Source organism: Oncorhynchus nerka, linkage group LG15, assembly GCF_034236695.1.
Source record: "Oncorhynchus nerka isolate Pitt River linkage group LG15, Oner_Uvic_2.0, whole genome shotgun sequence".
In the NCBI taxonomy this organism is placed as follows: Eukaryota; Metazoa; Chordata; class Actinopteri; order Salmoniformes; family Salmonidae; genus Oncorhynchus; species Oncorhynchus nerka.
This window is the reverse complement of record NC_088410.1, coordinates 21324471-21347423: the sequence shown is the minus strand read 5'-3', so window position 1 is coordinate 21347423 and position 22953 is coordinate 21324471. Positions and strand designations below refer to the sequence as shown.

Here is a 22953-nt window from a genome sequence, read left to right as displayed (position 1 = left end):
ATGTTTAGTCTGAAGAACAAGGACAAAAGTGAGAAAGACGGACGGACAGATAGACAGCTAGACAGACAGACAGAGAGACAGACAGACAGACAAACAAATAGACAGACAGACAGACAAACAAACAGACAAACAAATAGACAGACAGACAGACAGACAGACAGACAGACAGACAGACAAACAAACAGACAAACAAATAGACAGACAGACAGACAGATAGACAGCTAGACAGACAGTCAGAGAGACAAACAAACAAACAGACAAACAAATAGACAGACAGACAGACAGACAGACAGACAGACAGACAGACAGACAGACAGACAGACAGACAGACAGCTAGATAGACAGCTAGACAGACAGCTAGACAGCAGCTAGATAAACAGACAGCTAGTCAGACAGCTAGACATACAGCTAGATAGACAGACAGCTAGTCAGACAGCTAGATAGACATACAGCTAGTCAGACAGCTAGACAGACAGCTAGACAGACATACAGCTAGTCAGACAGCTAGACAGACAGCTAGATAGACATACAGCTAGTCAGACAGCTAGACAGACAGCTAGATAGTCAGACAGCTAGACAGACAGCTAGATAGACAGACAGCTAGTCTGACAGCTAGATAGACAGACAGCTAGATAGACAGACAGCTAGTCAGACAGCTAGATAGACATACAGCTAGATAGACAGCTAGACAGACAGCTAGTCAGACAGCTAGACAGACAGCTAGATAGACAGCTAGACAGACAGCTAGATAGACAGACAGCTAGTCAGACAGCTAGACAGACAGCTAGATAGACAGACAGACAGCTACAGACAGCTAGATAGACAGACAGCTAGTCAGACAGCTAGATAGACAGACAGACAGCTAGATAGACAGCTAGACAGACAGAGATAGACAGCTAGACAGCTACAGCAGACAGCTAGTCAGACAGCTAGACAGCTAGACAGACAGCTAGATAGACAGCTAGCAGCTAGATAGACAGACAGCTAGATAGACAGACAGCTAGATAGACAGACAGCTAGTAGATAGACAGACAGACAGACAGCTAGATAGACAGACAGCTAGTCAGACAGCTAGACAGACAGCTAGATAGACAGACAGCTAGTCAGACAGCAAGATAGACAGACAGCTAGATAGACAGCTAGTCAGACAGCTAGACAGACAGCTAGACAGACAGACAGCTAGACAGACAGCTAGATAGACAGACAGACAGCTAGACAGACAGCTAGAGACAGCTAGATAGACAGACAGCTAGTCAGACAGCTAGACAGACAGCTAGATAGACAGCTAGACAGACAGCTAGATAGACAGACAGCTAGTCAGACAGCTAGACAGACAGCTAGATAGACAGCTAGTCAGCTAGATCAGACAGCTAGATAGACATACAGCTAGTCAGACAGCTAGACAGACAGACAGCTAGACAGACAGCTAGACAGACAGACAGCTAGACAGCTCAGACAGCTAGATAGACAGCTAGATAGACAGACAGCTAGACAGACAGCTAGATAGACAGCAGCTAGTCAGACAGCTAGACAGACAGCTAGATAGACAGCTAGACAGACAGCTAGATAGACAGACAGCTAGACAGACAGCTAGATAGACAGACAGCTAGATAGACAGACAGCTAGTCAGACAGCTAGACAGACAGCTAGATAGACATACAGCTAGTCAGACAGCTAGACAGACAGCTAGATAGACAGACAGCTAGTCAGACAGCTAGATAGACAGATAGACAGCTAGACAGACAGCTAGACAGCTAGACAGACAGCTAGATAGACAGACAGCTAGACAGCTAGACAGCTAGTCAGACAGCTAGATAGACAGACAGGTAGTAGACAGACAGCTAGTCAGACAGCTAGACAGACAGCTAGATAGACAGACAGCTAGTCAGACAGCTAGATAGACAGCTAGACAGACAGCTAGATAGACAGACAGCTAGTCAGACAGCTAGACAGACAGCTAGATAGACAGCTAGTCAGACAGCTAGACAGACAGCTAGATAGACATACAGCTAGTCAGACAGCTAGATAGACATACAGCTAGATAGACAGCTAGACAGACAGCTAGATAGACAGCTAGTCAGACAGCTAGACAGACAGCTAGATAGACAGACAGCTAGATAGACATACAGCTAGATAGACAGACAGCTAGATAGACAGCTAGTCAGACAGCTAGATAGACAGCTAGACAGACAGCTAGTCAGACAGCTAGACAGACAGCTAGATAGACAGCTAGTCAGACAGCTAGACAGACAGCTAGATAGACAGCTAGACAGACAGCTAGATAGACAGCTAGACAGACAGCTAGTCAGACAGCTAGACAGACAGCTAAATAGACAGCTAGTCAGACAGCTAGACATACAGCTAGATAGACAGCTAGTCAGACAGCTAGATATACATACAGCTAGATAGACAGCTAGACAGACAGCTAGATAGACAGACAGCTAGTCAGAGAGCTAGACAGACAGCTAGATAGACATACAGCTAGTCAGACAGCTAGATAGACATACAGCTAGATAGACAGCTAGACAGACAGCTAGTCAGACAGCTAGACAGACAGCTAGATAGACAGACAGCTAGACAGACAGCTAGATAGACAGCTAGACAGACAGCTAGACAGACAGCTAGTCAGACAGCTAGACAGACAGCTAGACAGACAGCTAGTCAGACAGCTAGACAGACAGCTAGATAGACAGCTAGACAGACAGCTAGACAGACAGCTAGTCAGACAGCTAGACAGACAGCTAGACAGACAGCTAGTCAGACAGCTAGACAGACAGCTAGATAGACAGCTAGACAGACAGCTAGTCAGACAGCTAGACAGACAGCTAGTCAGACAGCTAGACAGACAGCTAGACATACAGCTAGTCAGACAGCTAGATAGACATACAGCTAGATAGACAGACAGACAGCTAGTCAGACAGCTAGACAGACAGCTAGATAGACAGACAGCTAGATAGACAGCTAGACAGACAGCTAGACAGACAGCTAGTCAGACAGCTAGACAGACAGCTAGACAGACAGCTAGACAGACAGCTAGTCAGACAGCTAGACAGACAGCTAGATAGACAGCTAGACAGACAGCTAGTCAGACAGCTAGACAGACAGCTAGACAGACAGCTAGTCAGACAGCTAGACAGACAGCTAGATAGACAGCTAGACAGACAGCTAGTCAGACAGCTAGACAGACAGCTAGTCAGACAGCTAGACAGACAGCTAGACAGACAGCTAGACAGACAGCTAGACAGACAGCTAGTCAGACAGCTAGTCAGACAGCTAGACAGACAGCTAGTCAGACAGCTAGACAGACAGCTAGTCAGACAGCTAGACAGACAGCTAGTCAGACAGCTAGATAGACAGCTAGACAGACAGCTAGACAGACAGCTAGTCAGACAGCTAGACAGACAGCTAGACAGACAGCTAGACAGACAGCTAGTGAGACAGCTAGACAGACAGCTAGTCAGACAGCTAGACAGACAGCTAGATAGACAGCTAGATAGACAGCTAGACAGACAGCTAGACAGACAGCTAGACAGACAGCTAGACAGACAGCTAGTCAGACAGCTAGACAGACAGCTAGTCAGACAGCTAGACAGACAGCTAGATAGACAGCTAGATAGACAGCTAGACAGACAGCTAGACAGACAGCTAGATAGACAGCTAGATAGACAGCTAGACAGACAGCTAGACAGACAGCTAAGATAGACTATTTTGAAGCTCTAAGTACTGACAAAGAGCCGGACTCCGGCTGTAAGGTATTTGGAGCAATTGAGTGTTCTGGCCCTATTATAATAATATTACTTCACAATTACTTCACGGCCCAACTACCTGAAGAATAGCCATGTAGATTTGACCAACAAAGGCCTTCATGTACTATATAGTGTGTAAGGATAAAGGCGAGACAGACAGGCTTTTTTAAAGTTCTAGGTACAGGCCGAAACCCAGAGAGTCTATATAGCAGCTGTACTATAGAGCTGATGGTTTCACCTTGCATTATTAACCTCTTACACATGAGGCATCTTTATCCTTTATCCACATGGTGATTTATGAACAATTATTATAAAAAATAAGGTGGTCTTTTGATGTCTTTCATTCACGTTTTAGAGTGAATTTGACATTTTTTATTTTTGTCCGGTTCGGTCTATTGCAATTTAATTTTGCACTAACTTGCCTGCTCGCTAACTAACTGATAACTAACTAACTTGTGACTAACTAGCTGATAACTAATACATGTGTAACTAACTAACTACTAACTGACTTATTTGTGTATTTTATTTAACCTTTATTTATTCAATAAATGTTAAATAATTAAGAACAAATTCTTATTTAAAATGATGGTCTGGCTAACTGGTAACTAACTAACTAACTAGTATTGTCTGTCCCCCAGGTCTGAGACATGGTCTAGGCCAGTAACTAACTGGTTTGTCTGTCCCCCAGGTCTGAGACATGGTCTAGGCCAGTAACTAACTGGTTTGTCTGTCCCCCAGGTCTGAGACATGGTCTAGGCCAGTAACTAACTGGTTTGTCTGTCCCCCAGGTCTGAGACAAGGTATAGGCCAGTAACTAACTGGTTTGTCTGTCCCCCAGGTCTGAGACATGGTCTAGGCCAGTAACTAACTGGTATTGTCTGTCCCCCAGGTCTGAGACATGGTATAGGCAAGTAACTAACTGGTTTGTCTGTCCCCCAGGTCTGAGACATGGTCTAGGCCAGTAACTAACTGGTTTGTCTGTCCCCCAGGTCTGAGACAAGGTCTAGGCCAGTAACTAACTGGTATTGTCTGACCCCAGGCCTGAGACATGGTCTAGGCCAGTAACTAACTGGTTTGTCTGTCTCCCAGGTCTGAGACAAGGTCTAGGCCAGTAACTAACTGGTTTGTCTGTCCCCCAGGCCTGAGACATGGTCTAGGCCAGTAACTAACTGGTTTGTCTGTCCCCCAGGTCTGAGACATGGTCTAGGCCAGTAACTAACTGGTATTGTCTGTCCCCCAGGTCTGAGACAGGGTCTAGGCCAGTAACTAACTGGTTTGTCTGTCCCCCAGGTCTGAGACATGGTCTAGGCCAGTAACTAACTGGTTTGTCTGTCCCCCAGGTCTGAGACAAGGTCTAGGCCAGTAACTAACTGGTATTGTCTGACCCCAGGCCTGAGACATGGTCTAAGCCAGTAACTAACTGGTTTGTCTGTCCCCCTGGTCTGAGACATGGTCTAGGCCAGTAACTAACTGGTTTGTCTGTCCCCCGGGTCTGAGACATGGTCTAGGCCAGTAACTAACTGGTTTGTCTGTCCCCCAGGTCTGAGACATGGTCTAGGCCAGTAACTAACGTGTTTGTCTGTCCCCCAGGTCTGAGACATGGTCTAGGCCAGTAACTAACTGGTATTTTCTGTCCCCCAGGTCTGAGACATGGTCTAGGCCAGTAACTAACTGGTATTGTCTGTCCCCCAGGTCTGAGACAGGGTCTAGGCCAGTAACTAACTGGTTTGTCTGTCCCCCAGGTCTGAGACATGGTCTAGGCCAGTAACTAACTGGTATTGTCTGTCCCCCAGCTCTGAGACATGGTCTAGGCCAGTAACTAACTGGTATTGTCTGTCCCCCAGGTCTGAGACATGGTCTAGGCCAGTAACAAACTGGTTTGTCTGTCCCCCAGGTCTGAGACATGGTCTAGGCCAGTAACTAACTGGTTTGTCTGTCCCCCAGGTCTGAGACATGGTCTAGGCCAGTAACTAACTGGTATTGTCTGTCCCCCAGGTCTGAGACATGGTCTAGGCCAGTAACTAACTGGTTTGTCTGTCCCCCAGGTCTGAGACATGGTCTAGGCCAGTAACTAACTGGTTTGTCTGTCCCCCAGGTCTGAGACATGGTCTAGGCCAGCTGACGTTAAGTGATGGGACTTGTTACACGGGTCAGTTCGAGAACGGACTCTTCAACGGCTGTGGGATGCTGGTCTTCCCTGATGGATCCAGGTAACAATGTCTCACCATTCCTATTTCACCTTTGACCCTGCTAATGACATTAAAACTGTCTGACGTCTTCCCCCTTATAGCACATTTATATTGACCGATGCCCTGAGGCAACGTGTTGCATTTAGATCTCCCCTGTTCATTGTCTTCATTTGTGTTACTTCTAACTGGAAGTTGAATTCCTTACCGCATCCATGTGGTTCTGCAAACAGATGTTCTCTTAGTGTTGTGATGTTAGAAGCAACAGGCAACGCTTTCCTCTAGATCCAACTCTACTCCGATGTCACACAAAGTCATGTGATGTTAGAAGCAACAGGCAACGCTTTCCTCTAGATCCAACTCTACTCCGATGTCACACAAAGTCATGTGATGTTAGAAGCAACAGGCAACGCTTTCCTCTAGATCCAACTCTACTCCGATGTCACACAAAGTCATGTGATGTTAGAAGCAACAGGCAACGCTTTCCTCTAGATCCAACTCTACTCCGATGTCACACAAAGTCATGTGATGTTAGAAGCAACAGGCAACGCTTTCCTCTAGATCCAACTCTACTCCGATGTCACACAAAGTCATGTGATGTTAGAAGCAACAGGCAACGCTTTCCTCTAGATCCAACTCTACTCCGATGTCACACAAAGTCATGTGATGTTAGAAGCAACAGGCAACGCTTTCCTCTAGATCCAACTCTACTCCGATGTCACACAAAGTCATGTGATGTTAGAAGCAACAGGCAACGCTTTCCTCTAGATCCAACTCTACTCCGATGTCACACAAAGTCTTGTGATGTTAGAAGCAACAGGCAACGCTTTTCTCTAGATCCAACTCTACTCCGATGTCACACAAAGTCATGTGATGTTAGAAGCAACAGGCAACGCTTTCCTCTAGATCCAACTCTACTCCGATGTCACACAAAGTCATGTGATGTTAGAAGCAACAGGCAACGCTTTCCTCTAGATCCAACTCTACTCCGATGTCACACAAAGTCATGTGATGTTAGAAGCGACAGGCAACGCTTTCCTCTAGATCAACTCTACTCCGATGTCACACAAAGTCATGTGATGTTAGAAGCGACAGGCAACGCTTTCCTCTAGATCCAACTCTACTCCGATGTCACACAAAGTCATGTGATGTTAGAAGCGACAGGCAACGCTTTCCTCTAGATCCAACTCTACTCCGATGTCACACAAAGTCATGTGATGTTAGAAGCGACAGGCAACGCTTTCCTCTAGATCCAACTCTACTCCGATGTCACACAAAGTCATGTGATGTTAGAAGCGACAGGCAACGCTTTCCTCTAGATCCAACTCTACTCCGATGTCACACAAAGTCATGTGATGTTAGAAGCGACAGGCAACGCTTTCTCTAGATCCAACTCTACTCCGATGTCACACAAAGTCATGTGATGTTAGAAGCGACAGGCAACGCTTTCCTCTAGATCCAACTCTATTCCGATGTCACACAAAGTCATGTGATGTTAGAAGCGACAGGCAACGCTTTCCTCTAGATCCAACTCTATTCCGATGTCACACAAAGTCATGTGATGTTAGAAGCGACAGGCAACGCTTTCCTCTAGATCCAACTCTACTCCGATGTCACACAAAGTCATGTGATGTTAGAAGCGACAGGCAACGCTTCCTCTAGATCCAACTCTACTCCGATGTCACACAAAGTCATGTGATGTTAGAAGCGACAGGCAACGCTTTCCTCTAGATCCAACTCTACTCCGATGTCACACAAAGTCATGTGATGTTAGAAGCGACAGGCAACGCTTTCCTCTAGATCCAACTCTACTCCGATGTCACACAAAGTCATGTGATGTTAGAAGCAACAGGCAACGCTTTCCTCTAGATCCAACTCTACTCCGATGTCACACAAAGTCATGTGATGTTAGAAGCAACAGGCAACGCTTTCCTCTAGATCCAACTCTACTCCGATGTCACTCAAATTCATGTGATGTTAGAAGCAACAGGCAACGCTTTCCTCTAGATCCAACTCTACTCCGATGTCACACAAAGTCATGTGATGTTAGAAGCAACAGGCAACGCTTTCCTCTAGATCCAACTCTACTCCGATGTCACACAAAGTCATGTGATGTTAGAAGCAACAGGCAACGCTTTCCTCTAGATCCAACTCTACTCCGATGTCACACAAAGTCATGTGATGTTAGAAGCAACAGGCAACGCTTTCCTCTAGATCCAACTCTACTCCGATGTCACACAAAGTCATGTGATGTTAGAAGCAACAGGCAACGCTTTCCTCTAGATCCAACTCTACTCCGATGTCACACAAAGTCATGTGATGTTAGAAGCAACAGGCAACGCTTTCCTCTAGATCCAACTCTACTCCGATGTCACACAAAGTCATGTGATGTTAGAAGCGACAGGCAACTCTTTCCTCTAGATCCACCTCTACTCCGATGTCACACAAAGTCATGTGATGTTAGAAGCAACAGGCAACGCTTTCCTCTAGATCCAACTCTACTCCGATGTCACACAAAGTCACGTGATGTTAGAAGCGACAGGCAACGCTTTCCTCTAGATCCAACTGATGTCACACAAAGTCATGTGATGTTAGAAGCGACAGGCAACGCTTTCCTCTAGATCCAACTCTACTCCGATGTCACACAAAGTCATGTGATGTTAGAAGCGACAGGCAACGCTTTCCTCTAGATCCACCTCTACTCCGATGTCACACAAAGTCATGTGATGTTAGAAGCGACAGGCAACGCTTTCCTCTAGATCCAACTCTACTCCGATGTCACACAAAGTCATGTGATGTTAGAAGCGACAGGCAACGCTTTCCTCTAGATCCAACTCTACTCCGATGTCACACAAAGTCATGTGATGTTAGAAGCAACAGGCAACGCTTTCCTCTAGATCCAACTCTACTCCGATGTCACACAAAGTCATGTGATGTTAGAAGCAACAGGCAACGCTTTCCTCTAGATCCAACTCTACTCCGATGTCACACAAAGTCATGTGATGTTAGAAGCAACAGGCAACGCTTTCCTCTAGATCCAACTCTACTCCGATGTCACACAAAGTCATGTGATGTTAGAAGCAACAGGCAACGCTTTCCTCTAGATCCAACTCTACTCCGATGTCACACAAAGTCATGTGATGTTAGAAGCAACAGGCAACGCTTTCCTCTAGATCCAACTCTACTCCGATGTCACACAAAGTCATGTGATGTTAGAAGCAACAGGCAACGCTTTCCTCTAGATCCAACTCTACTCCGATGTCACACAAAGTCTTGTGATGTTAGAAGCAACAGGCAACGCTTTCCTCTAGATCCAACTCTACTCCGATGTCACACAAAGTCATGTGGGGATGCAATTTGTGTTGCTTGCATCGTAATTATAACCAACCTCCTTCACCTTGAGAGCAGAGCTTGATTGAGATAATTAAGTGTCAGTTGCTTTAACGAGGATCTCGGCAACGTCACACACTGCGCGGCTAAAGTAAAACTAATCACTGCACAAATGGACTTTGTTTTGCTGTGTATTGTATTCCGTGTCACAGAGCACGTAGCAGACCTGGGTTGTGAGAACAGGAGAATGGATCAGTCCATCAGTGAAGATTCCACCCACCTCAGGTCAAGGTTCTCTGCTTATATTTGTCTGTGTTCTGGCAGCATTCTGTTCTTGTTCGAGACTTCTTGGTGACATTTCTCAGCTGAATGATATCTATTATATGACAGCATAGCTCACTAAATAGTTATGCACTAGACAACTGCCTAACAAATACATGTTTGAGAATCCACTCAAAACAAACTTAACACAATCAGTGTGCAGAAACAAACTCCTTGACATTGGGGTCCTATTCATTATGGTAAGCAGTGAAAAACACTTTTAAACGCTTTGCTACAGAAAACTAAAATCAGAATCATAATGTTCCTTGGTGATATGGTGCTGCTAGTGAACGACACCATAGTCAGAATGTTCCCTGGTGATATGGTGCTGCTAGTGAACGACAACATAGTCAGAATGTTACCTGGTGATATGGTGCTGCTAGTGAACGACAACATAGTCAGAATGTTACCTGGTGATATGGTGCTGCTAGTGAACGACAACATAGTCAGAATGTTACTTGGTGATATGGTGCTGCTAGTGAAAGACAACATAGTCAGAATGTTCCTTGGTGATATGGTTCTGCTAGTGAAAGACAACATAGTCAGAATGTTACTTGGTGATATGGTGCTGCTAGTAAAAGACAACATAGTCAGAATGTTACTTGGTGATATGGTGCTGATAGTGAAAGTGATATGGTGCTGATACATAGTCAGAATGTTACTTGGTGATATGGTGCTGGTAGTGAAAGACAACATAGTCAGAATGTTACTTGGTGATATGGTGCTGATAGTGAAAGACAACATAGTCAGAATGTTACTTGGTGATATGGTGCTGGTAGTGAAAGACAACATAGTCAGAATGTTACTTGGTGATATGGTTCTGCTAGTGAAAGACAACATAGTCAGAATGTTCCTTGGTGATATGGTGCTGCTAGTGAAAGACAACATAGTCAGAATGTTACCTGGTGATATGGTGCTGCTAGTGAAAGACAACATAGTCAGAATGTTACTTGGTGATATGGTTCTGCTAGTGAAAGACAACATAGTCAGAATGTTACCTTGGTGATATGGTGCTGCTAGTGAAAGACAACATAGTCAGAATGTTTACCTTGGTGATATGGTGCTGCTAGTGAAAGACAACATAGTCAGAATGTTACTTGGTGATATGGTTCTGCTAGTGAAAGACAACATAGTCAGAATGTTACCTGGTGATATGGTGCTGCTAGTGAAAGACAACATAGTCAGAATGTTACTTGGTGATATGGTTCTGCTAGTGAAAGACAACATAGTCAGAATGTTACTTGGTGATATGGTGCTGCTAGTAAAAGACAACATAGTCAGAATGTTACTTGGTGATATGGTGCTGATAGTGAAAGACAACATAGTCAGAATGTTACTTGGTGATATGGTGCTGATAATGAAAGACAACATAGTCAGAATGTTACTTGGTGATATGGTGCTGGTAGTGAAAGACAACATAGTCAGAATGTTACTTGGTGATATGGTTCTGCTAGTGAAAGACAACATAGTCAGAATGTTCCTTGGTGATATGGTGCTGCTATTGAAAGACAACATAGTCAGAATGTTACCTGTTGATATGGTGCTGCTATTGAAAGACAAGATAGTCAGAATGTTGCTTGGTGATATGGTTCTGCTAGTGAAAGACAACATAGTCAGAATGTTCCTTGGTGATATGGTGCTGCTAGTGAAAGACAACATAGTCAGAATGTTACTTGGTGATATGGTGCTGCTAGTGAACGACAACATAGTCAGAATGTTGCTTGGTGATATGGTGCTGCTAGTGAAAGACAACATAGTCAGAATGTTCCTTGGTGATATGGTGCTGCTAGTGAAAGACAACATAGTCAGAATGTTACCTGGTGATATGGTGCTGCTAGTGAACGACAACGTAATCAGAATGTTACTTGGTGATATGGTTCTGCTAGTGAAAGACAACATAGTCAGAATGTTACTTGGTGATATGGTTCTGCTAGTGAAAGACAACATAGTCAGAATGTTCCTTGGTGATATGGTGCTGCTAGTGAACGACAACATATTCAGAATGTTACTTGGTGATATGGTGCTGCTAGTGAACGACAACATATTCAGAATGTTACTTGGTGATATGGTGCTGCTAGTGAACGACAACATATTCAGAATGTTACTTGGTGATATGGTGCTGCTAGTGAACGACAACATATTCAGAATGTTACTTGGTGATATGGTGCTGCAAATGATAGACAACATTTAGAGACAGAATACAGACAAGATAAAACAAAGGTTATGTTTGATACACAGTGGGTGTACAAATTTATAGTATCAGTATAAATATGTCTATTTTCAGAGATGAACAGAGTTCAATGCAGTATAGTACAGTTATTTAGATTACAGTTCTGAGATGGCTTGATGCGGTGTGCAGCATCGAGTCCATAGTCCTTCAGTCTCTATAGGCCAGATAGCTGGTTGGTGAGGGCCACAGCCCGGGGGAATAGACTTTTCAGGTGGCAGTTTTGGTAATGAGTGACCTGAACCGCCTGCCAGAGGGGCATCTCTGGAGGAGGGGGTGACCGGGTGGGAGGGGTTGGCAATGATCTTTCCTGCACACTTCCTTGCCCTGGAGTCGAGCAGGACCTCGTTGGAGGGCAGGTGGCAGCCGATGACCCTCTCTGCAGATCGGACAATGCATTGTAGTTTGCCCTTGCGGCGGGCAGATCCAGGCCCAAAGCAGATGGTGATAGAGGTGAGGATGGACTCGGCGGTTAATGCGTAAAACCGGCTCAGGATTGACTGGGAGATTGAGTTGTTTCACCTGCCGCAAGTCATACATCTGCTGCTGTGCCTTCTTGGCGACCTCCGTGATGCTGTCCTCCCATTTGAAGTTGTGGGAGGTGATGGTGCCCAGGAATTTGAGTGATTCAACTGTGCTAACAGCTGAGCCATCAATCTAGAGATTGTGGGGGGCATTTTCTAAAGTCAACCACCATTTTCACGGTTTTCTCTGTGTTGAGTTCCAGGATATTGCGACTGCACCGTGCCATTAACCGGTCGACCTCTCCATGGTACATGGACTCATCTTCTTCGGTGATGACCAGAGCTGTGTCATCTGCAAATTTGAGTAGTTTGACAGATGCGTTGTTGGAGGTGCAGTCATTGATGTATAGTGAGTAGAGGCGAGAGCACGCATCCTTGTGACGCTCCAGGGCTGCGGGATAAATAGTCTGAAAGGTGTTTTCCCAGCTTCACGTGTTGCATCATGTTGGACAGGAAGTCAGTGTCCCACTGACAGATGCTGAACTAAAGTCCACAAACAATATCACTGCATTTGTCTTTGGGTTATCCAGATGTTTGATTATGTAGCATAGGCCCATGTTGTGTGAGGTAGCCTAGCAGTTAACTTGTTGAGTGTAGGGGGCAGTATTTTGATGTTTGGATGAAAAACGTACCCAAATGAAACTGCCTATTTCCCAGGCCCAGAATCTAGAATGTGCATATAATTGTCAGATTAGGATAGAAAACACTCTAAAGTTTCCAAAACTGTCAAAATATTGTCTGTGAGTATAACCAAACTGATATTGCAGGCGAAAACCTAAGGAAAATCCAACAAGGAAGTGCCTAAGAGAAACCAATCTCTCTGTTCCATTGCATGCCTTCCGTCCATTTAAAGGGATATCAACCAGATTCATTTCTCTATGGCTTCCACATGGTGTGAACAGTCTTTAGACATAGTTTCAGGCTTTTATTCTGAAAAATGAGCGAGAATGATCACATCGCGTTATTGGATAGCTGGGTGCCAGCAGCGTTTTTCATGCGCCAACAGAGTGGAGCAGACATTTTCTCTCTCTCTCCTATTGAAGAAGCTACAGTCCGGTTCAAATATTATTGATTATATATTGTAAAAACAACCTGAGGATTGACTATAAAAAACGTTTGACATGTTTCTACGAACTTTACGGATACTATTTGGAATTTTCGTCTGCCCCGTTGTGACCGCTCGAGCCTGTGGATTTCTAAACATAACGCGCCAACCAAATGTAGGTATTTTGGATATAAAAATAATCTTTATGGAACAAAAGGAACATTTATTGTGTAACTGGGAGTCTCATGAGTGCAAACATCTGAAGATCATCAAAGGTAAGCAATTAATTTTATTGCTTTTCTGACTTTTGTGACCAATCTACTTTGCTGCTAGCTGTTTGTAATGTTTTGTCTGCTGAGAGAGATGTCCTTACATAAATGTTTGGTATGCTTTCGCCGAAAAGCTTTTTCGAAATCGGACACGCCAGGTGGACTAACAACAAGCTAAGCTGTGTTGTTGCTATATTGCACTTGTGATTTCATGAAAATTAAATCTTTTAGTAATTTAATTTGAATTTGGCGCTCTGCAATTCAGCGGATGATGCTGAAAATGATCCCGCTAACGGGATGGGTGCGTCAAGGAGTTTTAACATCGCTTGGCCAGTAACCAAAAGGTCTCTGGTTCAAATCCCTGAGCCGACTAGGTGAAACATCTGTCGATGTGGCCTTGAGCAAGTCGCTCTCGATAAGAGGGTCTGCTAAATGACTAAAATGTAAATGTTGACAGCATTGTCCACAGACCTGAGAATTTCTTATTGGACAAACCCAGTTAGTTCCTCCCTGTTTCCATCTGTATTCTTCCGTTTGTTGCCTAATGAACCCAGCCCAGTCACGGACCAGGATGTCTTGCTCCCAGGCAGACTAAATAACTTTTTTGCCCGCTTTGAGGACAATACAGTGCCACTGACACGGCCTGCAACAAAAACATGCGGTCTCTCCTTCACTGCAGCCGAGGTGAGTAAGACATTTAAACGTGTTAACCCTCGCAAGGCTGCAGGCCCAGACGGCATCCCCAGCCGCGCCCTCAGAGCATGCGCAGACCAGCTGGCCGGTGTGTTTACGGACATATTCAATCAATCCCTATACCAGTCTGCTGTTCCCACATGCTTCAAGAGGGCCACCATTGTTCCTGTTCCCAAGAAAGCTAAGGTAACTGAGCTAAACGACTACCGCCCCGTAGCACTCACTTCCGTCATCATGAAGTGCTTTGAGAGACTAGTCAAGGACCATATCACCTCCACCCTACCTGACACCCTAGACCCACTCCAATTTGCTTACCGCCCAAATAGGTCCACAGACGATGCAATCTCAACCACACTGCACACTGCCCTAACCCACCTGGACAAGAGGAATACCTATGTGAGAATGCTGTTCATCGAATACAGCTCGGCATTCAACACCATAGTACCCTCCAAGCTCATCATCAAGCTCGAGACCCTGGGTCTCGACCCCGCCCTGTGCAACTGGGTACTGGACTTCCTGACGGGCCGCCCCCAGGTGGTGAGGGTAGGCAACAACATCTCCTCCCCGCTGATCCTCAACACGGGGGCCCCACAAGGGTGCGTTCTGAGCCCTCTCCTGTACTCCCTGTTCACCCACGACTGCGTGGCCATGCACGCCTCCAACTCAATCATCAAGTTTGCGGACGACACAACAGTGGTAGGCTTGATTACCAACAACGACGAGACGGCCTACAGGGAGGAGGTGAGGGCCCTCGGAGTGTGGTGTCAGGAAAATAACCTCACACTCAACGTCAACAAAACTAAGGAGATGATTGTGGACTTCAGGAAACAGCAGAGGGAACACCCCCTATCCACATCGATGGATCAGTAGTGGAGAGGGTAGCAAGTTTTAAGTTCCTCGGCATACACATCACAGACAAACTGAATTGGTCCACTCACACTGACAGCGTCGTGAAGAAGGCGCAGCAGCGCCTCTTCAACCTCAGGAGGCTGAAGAAATTCGGCTTGTCACCAAAAGCACTCACAAACTTCTACAGATGCACAATCGAGAGCATCCTGGCGGGCTGTATCACCGCCTGGTACGGCAACTGCTCCGCCCTCAACCGTAAGGCTCTCCAGAGGGTAGTGAGGTCTGCACAACGCATCACCGGGGAAAACTACCTGCCCTCCAGGACACCTACACCACCCGATGTTACAGGAAGGCCATAAAGATCATCAAGGACATCAACCACCCGAACCACTGCCTGTTCACCCCGCTATCATCCAGAAGGCGAGGTCAGTACAGGTGCATCAAAGCTGGGACCGAGAGACTGAAAAACAGCTTCTATCTCAAGGCCATCAGACTGTTAAACAGCCACCACTAACACTGAGTGGCTGCTGCCAACACACTGTCATTGACACTGACCCAACTCCAGCCACTTTAATAATGGGAATTGATGGGAAATGATGTAAATATATCACTAGCCACTTTAAACAATGCTACCTTATATAATGTTACTTACCCTACATTATTCATCTCATATGCATATGTATATACTGTACTCTAGATCATCGACTGCATTCTTGTGTCACTAGCCACTTTAACTATGCCACTTTGTTTACTTTGTCTACATACTCATCTCATATGTATATACTGTACTCGATACCATCTACTGTATGCTGCTCTGTACCATCACTCATTCATATATCCTTATGTACATATTCTTTATCCCCTTACACTGTGTATAAGACAGTAGTTTTGGAATTGTTAGTTAGATTACTTGTTGGTTATCACTGCATTGTCGGAACTAGAAGCACAAGCATTTCGCTACACTCGCATTAACATCTGCTAACCATGTGTATGTGACAAATAAAATTTGATTTGATTTGATTTGAACACACCCCACTGTTTGTGCATCTGTGTGTCTCTTGCAGGTACGAAGGAGACTTCATTCAGGGGAAGTTCCAAGGCGCAGGCGTCTTCAGTCGTTTTGACGGGATGAAGTTCGAAGGAGAGTTCAAGAGTGGATGTGTGCAGGGATACGGTAAACAGTAGAATCTCAGCAACACTCTCTTTAGACTTTAAACTTTGAACTGAACATGTTAATTCTCGCTCTCTCTCTCACTGTTAAATGACACAACTCAATTTGTAAAAGGAATCTGTAGCAGGGTCTTTTTCAATTATTCTGTATATTTAGAGGGAGGTTTAATGTGTAGCAGTAAGGTTAGATCTTGGTTTAAAACCTCTATGGGATCGGTGGAGCTAACATAGGCTAATGCAATTAGCATTAAGTTGTAAGTAACAAGAACATTTCCCAGGTCATAGACATATCTGATATTGGCAGAAAGCCGAAATTCTTGTTAATCTACAACATTTTGAACAGAAATGCAATGGTTCATTGATTCAGTCTAAAACTTTGAAAATATACTAAAATATATAAAACCTAAATTGCGCCTGGGCTGGAATAATATAATATGGCCTTTCTCTTGCATTTCAAATATGATTGTACAAAACAAATACAAAAAAATGCATGTTTTTTTCTTCATATTATCTTTTACCAGATCTAATGTGTTATATTCTTTTACATTGATTTCACATTTACACAAACTTCCAAGTGTTTCCTTTCAAATGGTATCAATAATATGCATATCCTTGCTTCAGGTCCTGAGCTACAGGCAGTTAGATTTGGGTATGTCATTTTAGGCAAAAATTGGGCGGATCCTTAAGACTTGAACTTAAACATGACCTTTGCAGGTATGCTGACGTTCGCTGACGGAGGTCCGGAAAGAGGGGAGGAGGAGGAGGAGAGGAGGAGGAAGAGGAGGGACGAGCCACGAGGGTCTGTTTGAGAGAGGCCAGCTGGTGGGCAGAGAGGGGTGCCAGGGCACGGTGCAGCGGGCACAGGGGGCAGCCGCCAAGGCACGGGCGCTCTCCATGTGACCTGCAGCTAGGGTGCGCTACTCAGGGAGCACTTCACTATCATACTCACACCCTTCTTTTTCTTCATTCATCTCATTCTGTTCTCTGTCTTTACGGTTGTACTCCTCTGTACACAGTGTACAAAACATTAAGAACACCCTTGGTCTCAGAAGAGCCTCAGTTCGTCGGGGGCCTGGACTCTACAAGGTGTCGAAAGCGTTCCACAGGGATGCTGGCCCATGTTGACTCCAAATACTCCAAATAGTTGTGTCAAGTTGACTGGATGTCCTTCGGGTGGTGGACCATTCTTGATACACACAGGAAACTGTTGAGCGTGAAAATCCCAGCAGCGATGCAGTTCTTGACACACGCAAACCGGTGCGCCTGGCAGACTCAGACTTTTGATTGTCTCTATTAAAAAGAGGAGGATCCCATCAGCTATCTGTAGGCTAACTATATTTATTTCTCAACTCTCCTAATATTAAGCATATTGCTTCGCTTTACAATCGGAGTAGCCTACCTAGCTGGCATGAAAATGAACCGTGGGAAAAGTGCCTTCCGTTCACTATTCAAGTGCATATGGCTGAGAGGTACATGATAATGGCCCATTCTAAACCAAAATTAATCTCACTCAAATATTATTTAGCAGATGTAAAGGCAAGATTAAATTGAGAATAGTCTGATGGGTGACAATATTATCCCTTGTGAATGATGCCCAGTGTGTGCAATCTAAGGCAAGAAACAGCACATTTTCTTGAGGACTTTGATTAGATCATAGTCACATGCATAGTGTGGCCTATATTGTTTGATAAGGTTTGTAATCACAACTAAAGTGGCCAAATAACTCCAAACGTAGCCTCTAAGCCCAAGACACCTGGAACATGGTTGTAGTGCCCATAGCCTACAGAGCCTAGTGAAACCTGTTCTTATAAGCCATCATTGTGCAATCGCGTGTGAAAACAGTTTTGACTGGACACCATTTAAAAGAAGATCCCAGCTTTCTCTTACTGCTATATTTATTGCTTAATTCTTCAAATTAAGTTAATTAATCCGCTTTATAAACGGTGTACCCTACTAAATAATTCCACACATATATTAATAGGCTATATGTAAAGACCAGATTCAATTGAGAATAGTCTGATGGGTGAGAATATTATCCAGCGCTTGTCGAGTAGTGAATGAGAGACTGATGAAGTGTGTGCAGCCTGCGTAAGAAACACAGCAGAGTGCTTCCTTTTCATTATCCAGCGCTTGTCGAGTAGTGAATGAGAGACTGATGAAGTGTGTGCTGCCTGCGTAAGAAACACAGCAGAGTGCTTCCCTTTCATTATCCAGCGCTTGTCGAGTAGTGAATGAGAGACTGATGAAGTGTGTGCTGCCTGCGTAAGAAACACAGCAGAGTGCTTCCCTTTCATTATCCAGCGCTTGTCGAGTAGTGAATGAGAGACTGATGAAGTGTGTGCAGCCTGTCGTAAATGAAACACAGCAGAGAGTGCTTCCCTTTCATTATCCAGCGCTTGTCGAGTAGTGAATGAGAGACTGATGAAGTGTGTGCAGCCTGCGCAAGAAACACAGCAGAGTGCTTCCCTTTCATTATCCAGCGCTTGTCGAGTAGTGAATGAGAGACTGATGATGTGTGTGCAGCCTGCGCAAGAAACACAGCAGAGTGCTTCCCTTTCATTATCCAGCGCTTGTCGAGTAGTGAATGAGAGACTGATGAAGTGTGCAGTCTGCGTAAGAAACACAGCAGAGTGCTTCCCTTTCATTATCCAGCGCTTGTCGAGTAGTGAATGAGAGACTGATGAAGTGTGTGCAGCCTGCGTAAGAAACACAGCAGAGTGCTTCCCTTTCATTCAGCTTTTTTCAAATCATAATTTGTCGCATCATACGTCCTTAGAATGTATTCCAATTCTAAACATATAGCCCAACGTTTGTATCACAGCTAAAGTTGCATAAATAAGTTAAGTTGCATAAATAAATAAATGAAGCATATAGGAAGACCTGTTCCTTTGTTAACCGTTCAACACAGAATAGCCGTATGGGCGCAGTCCCTCGGAAATCGTTTGGAAAAAATATCCTTTCTACTTTATTTAGCTGTGTTCAATTGTATTGTTCTTCATGTAAAATAATGTAAAATAATGTAAAATAAAATAATGCCACGGGAATGATAAACTAATCCAGTCTGCTAAATGAACTAGTGTCGCCCACAGCCATATGGCATAGCCAGATCAGAGCCTTATCATAAGGACAACTCAGAGTGTTATTCAGTTCTTCTGTTCTTCTAAAATAGGCAACATTTTCTTCATGTCAACATGTTTCTTTAGACCTGCCTAAAATGAATAATAGATGTATTGTGATGGTGTATTATATCACGTGGATGTATTATACTTTATAAATGTAGACTTTCCAAAAGGTCCGCATCAGTGGCTTGTAGGCTGTGCATTGAAGCCGGAGATGCTAAACATGTTTATGCTAATCAGCGGTCAATTACCGTGAGATCGGCAGTTATCTGCATGCCAATCACCAGCTGATGAAATGTGATGACCGCCACAGCAGCCCCATGTACACTCAGTGTATATTCCCTTCTTTTCTTTCTCTCTCTTTTCTTTCTTTATCTTGATCTGGGTTTTTCTCTCCCCTCTTTGTATCCACATCCTCCTCTATCCACGTCTTTCCATTCCTCTCTACGTCTATCATGTGTTTTCCCCTCTGGTTGTGCCTGCTTGGTGCGCTACATGTCATTTACCCTCCACATCACAGTCAACCAACGAGCTACTGAATCTGATCCAGGATCTGCTGAGCCAAAACCCACACCTCCTCCTCGTTCCCAACCATTCATTCAACATACGGTGCTACCTACCTACTGCTAAATATGTTCCCAGATCAGCTCTAACCGACACCAACCGCAACTACTCAGGAGTTGAAACTAGTGTCCAAGCAGGCAGAGACCATATTTGGATCTGTCACATTTCCACCACGGGGTTTTACACCGGTGCTTGGCCTAAAGACTCAGACTTTACACCGGTGTCCCTGTGGAAAAGCAGCTTAAGAGGCCAGAGACTCAGTATTAGAGGCCAGCATTAGAAGAATTCATACTCTGTGCCACATAACATGGCTCGATCTGTTCTGGGGTCAGCTGACTGAAACGCCATTATCTTAATGCCAACCAACCATACTGTGCCAAGAGACTGGAGCAGGACCTGGAGCTGATTCCAGATCAGTGGATCTCAATAGATGCCTCACTAGGGACTGGAGTACTCCCCTGATAGCAAGCAGGACAGAATATTTTCCCTGATCATGTGATCTGCCCAAAATCTCCAGGCTTGAATTATTGTTGTCTAAGTCCCTACTGGTCCGGTCCCTGGTTATAGCTACTGTGTTGGGAGGTTGGGAAGGACTATTGATGTGTAGGTAGGGATGATGGTAGGGGGGGTATTTTCATTGGGTGGTAAGGGATGGTGGCCATATTGGGACAAATGACAAGTATGTCTGCATTAAGATGACACTAGTGCAATTCGATAAAGATATTTAGCACTTTAACTTTGGGATGCAATCGTCCTTAAATAAGGGTTTAGATACAGAGAGGAGAATACTAAACTACTGCTGTGTCTGTCATAGGGTTATGGGCCCTGGTCAAATGTAGTGCACTATATAGGGAATAGGGTGCCATGGGGATAAAGTCGGACAGTGGAGCACAGGTTTTGATTTGTCAACAACTTCATCACACAGAAGAAAACCACCATTACAAGAACACACAGATGAACTGTTCCCTTCCTGTATCTGACAAATATGTCATCTATTTTTTACGATGAATAAGATTAAATGTTTAATGTCAGTGTGTGTTTTTACAGAAAAAAAAGTTTTGAACTAACTAATCTCAAGTTTTGTGAACAGTCGTGCTAGTGACTAACACACATTTCACACGTGGTATGATGATGTGACATTACGCCTGTTAAGCGAGAGTTGTCTGTGTGTATATGTAGTGTGCAGGGGGAGGGGGCATTAGGGGAGAGTTGTCTGTGTGTATATGTAGTGTGCAGGGGGAGGGGGCATTAGGGGAGAGTTGTCTGTGTGTATATGTAGTGTGCAGGGGAGGGGGCATTAGGGGAGAGTTGTCTGTGTGTATATGTAGTGTGCAGGGGAGGGGGCATTAGGGGAGAGTTGTCTGTGTGTATATGTAGTGTGCAGGGGGAGGGGGCATTAGGGGAGAGGTGTCTGTGTGTATATGTAGTGTGCAGGGGGGGCAGGGGGCATTAGGGGAGAGGTGTCTGTGTGTATATGTAGTGTGCAGGGGAGGGGGCATTAGGGGAGAGTTGTCTGTGTGTATATGTAGTGTGCAGGGGAGGGGGCATTAGGGGAGAGGTGTCTGTGTGTATATGTAGTGTGCAGGGGGGGGGGCATTAGGGGAGAGTTGTCTGTGTGTATATGTAGTGTGCAGGGGGAGGGGGCATTAGGCATTAGGGGGGAGGGGGCAGGGAGAGGTGTCTGTGTGTATATGTAGTGTGCAGGGGAGGGGGCATTAGGGGAGAGTTGTCTGTGTGTATATGTAGTGTGCAGGGGAGGGGGCATTAGGGAGAGTTGTCTGTGTGTATATGTAGTGTGCAGGGGAGGGGACATTAGGGGAGAGTTGTCTGTGTGTATATGTAGTGTGCAGGGGGAGGGGACATTAGGGAGAGTTGTCTGTGTGTATATGTAGTGTGCAGAGGGAGGGGAGCATTAGGCATTAGGGGAGAGTTGTCTGTGTGTATATGTAGTGTGCAGGGGAGGGGGCATTAGGCATTAGGGGAGAGTTGTCTGTGTGTATATGTAGTGTGCAGGGGAGGGGGCATTAGGCATTAGGGGAGAGTTGTCTGTGTGTATATGTAGTGTGCAGGCAGGGGAGGGTGTGTATTAGGCATTAGGGAGAGTTGTCTGTGTGTATATGTAGTGTGCAGGGGAGGGGGCATTAGGGCAGGGGGAGAGTTGTCTGTGTGTATATGTAGTGTGCAGGGGAGGGGACATTAGGGGAGAGTTGTCTGTGTGTATATGTAGTGTGCAGGGGAGGGGGCATTAGGCATTAGGGAGAGTTGTCTGTGTGTATATGTAGTGTGCAGGGGAGGGGGCATTAGGGGAGAGGTGTCTGTGTGTATATGTAGTGTGCAGGGGAGGGGGCATTAGGCATTAGGGGAGAGTTGTCTGTGTGTATATGTAGTGTGCAGGGGAGGGGGCATTAGGCATTAGGGGAGAGTTGTCTGTGTATATGTAGTGTGCAGGGGGAGGGGGCATTAGGGGAGAGGTGTCATACCCATTGAACTGAGGGCAGCTGTGTTTCACCTCAAACTTGCCTATTCAAGTATATATTTACAAGATGGATTTTTATCAATAGAAAAAAATGGGGTGCAGCTTATTTCTGGTGTGGGGGGGGGGGGTCTGTCTTACATCTGTCATTCATGTATGTGGCTCTAGGGGATTTTTACCCAACTGGGCCGAACAGAGCCGATCCAAACCAAGCTGTACTGAGCTGGCCTTGTTAGGCATCCACCGTTGTTGCTGTATGAAATCATGGCTCCTGCCTTAGTATCACGCTGTAATCACTGAACATCTGTTCCGTCTCCATTTGAAAATATGACACTCCAGAATGACTTATCCTTTTGAATTATGACTTATCCTTTCACTTTTGTGTATTGAATCACCTTCCACCTGTTCTTGGTTCTACCGTTCAAATGTACACCACT

The 22953-nt window shown here is 45.0% G+C and overlaps 1 pseudogene; it reads left to right on the top strand.

The window, feature by feature from the left end:
* On the top strand, positions 1–18702 carry LOC135559802 (MORN repeat-containing protein 4-like; annotated as a pseudogene).
* Positions 18703–22953: the final 4251 nt, after the last annotated feature.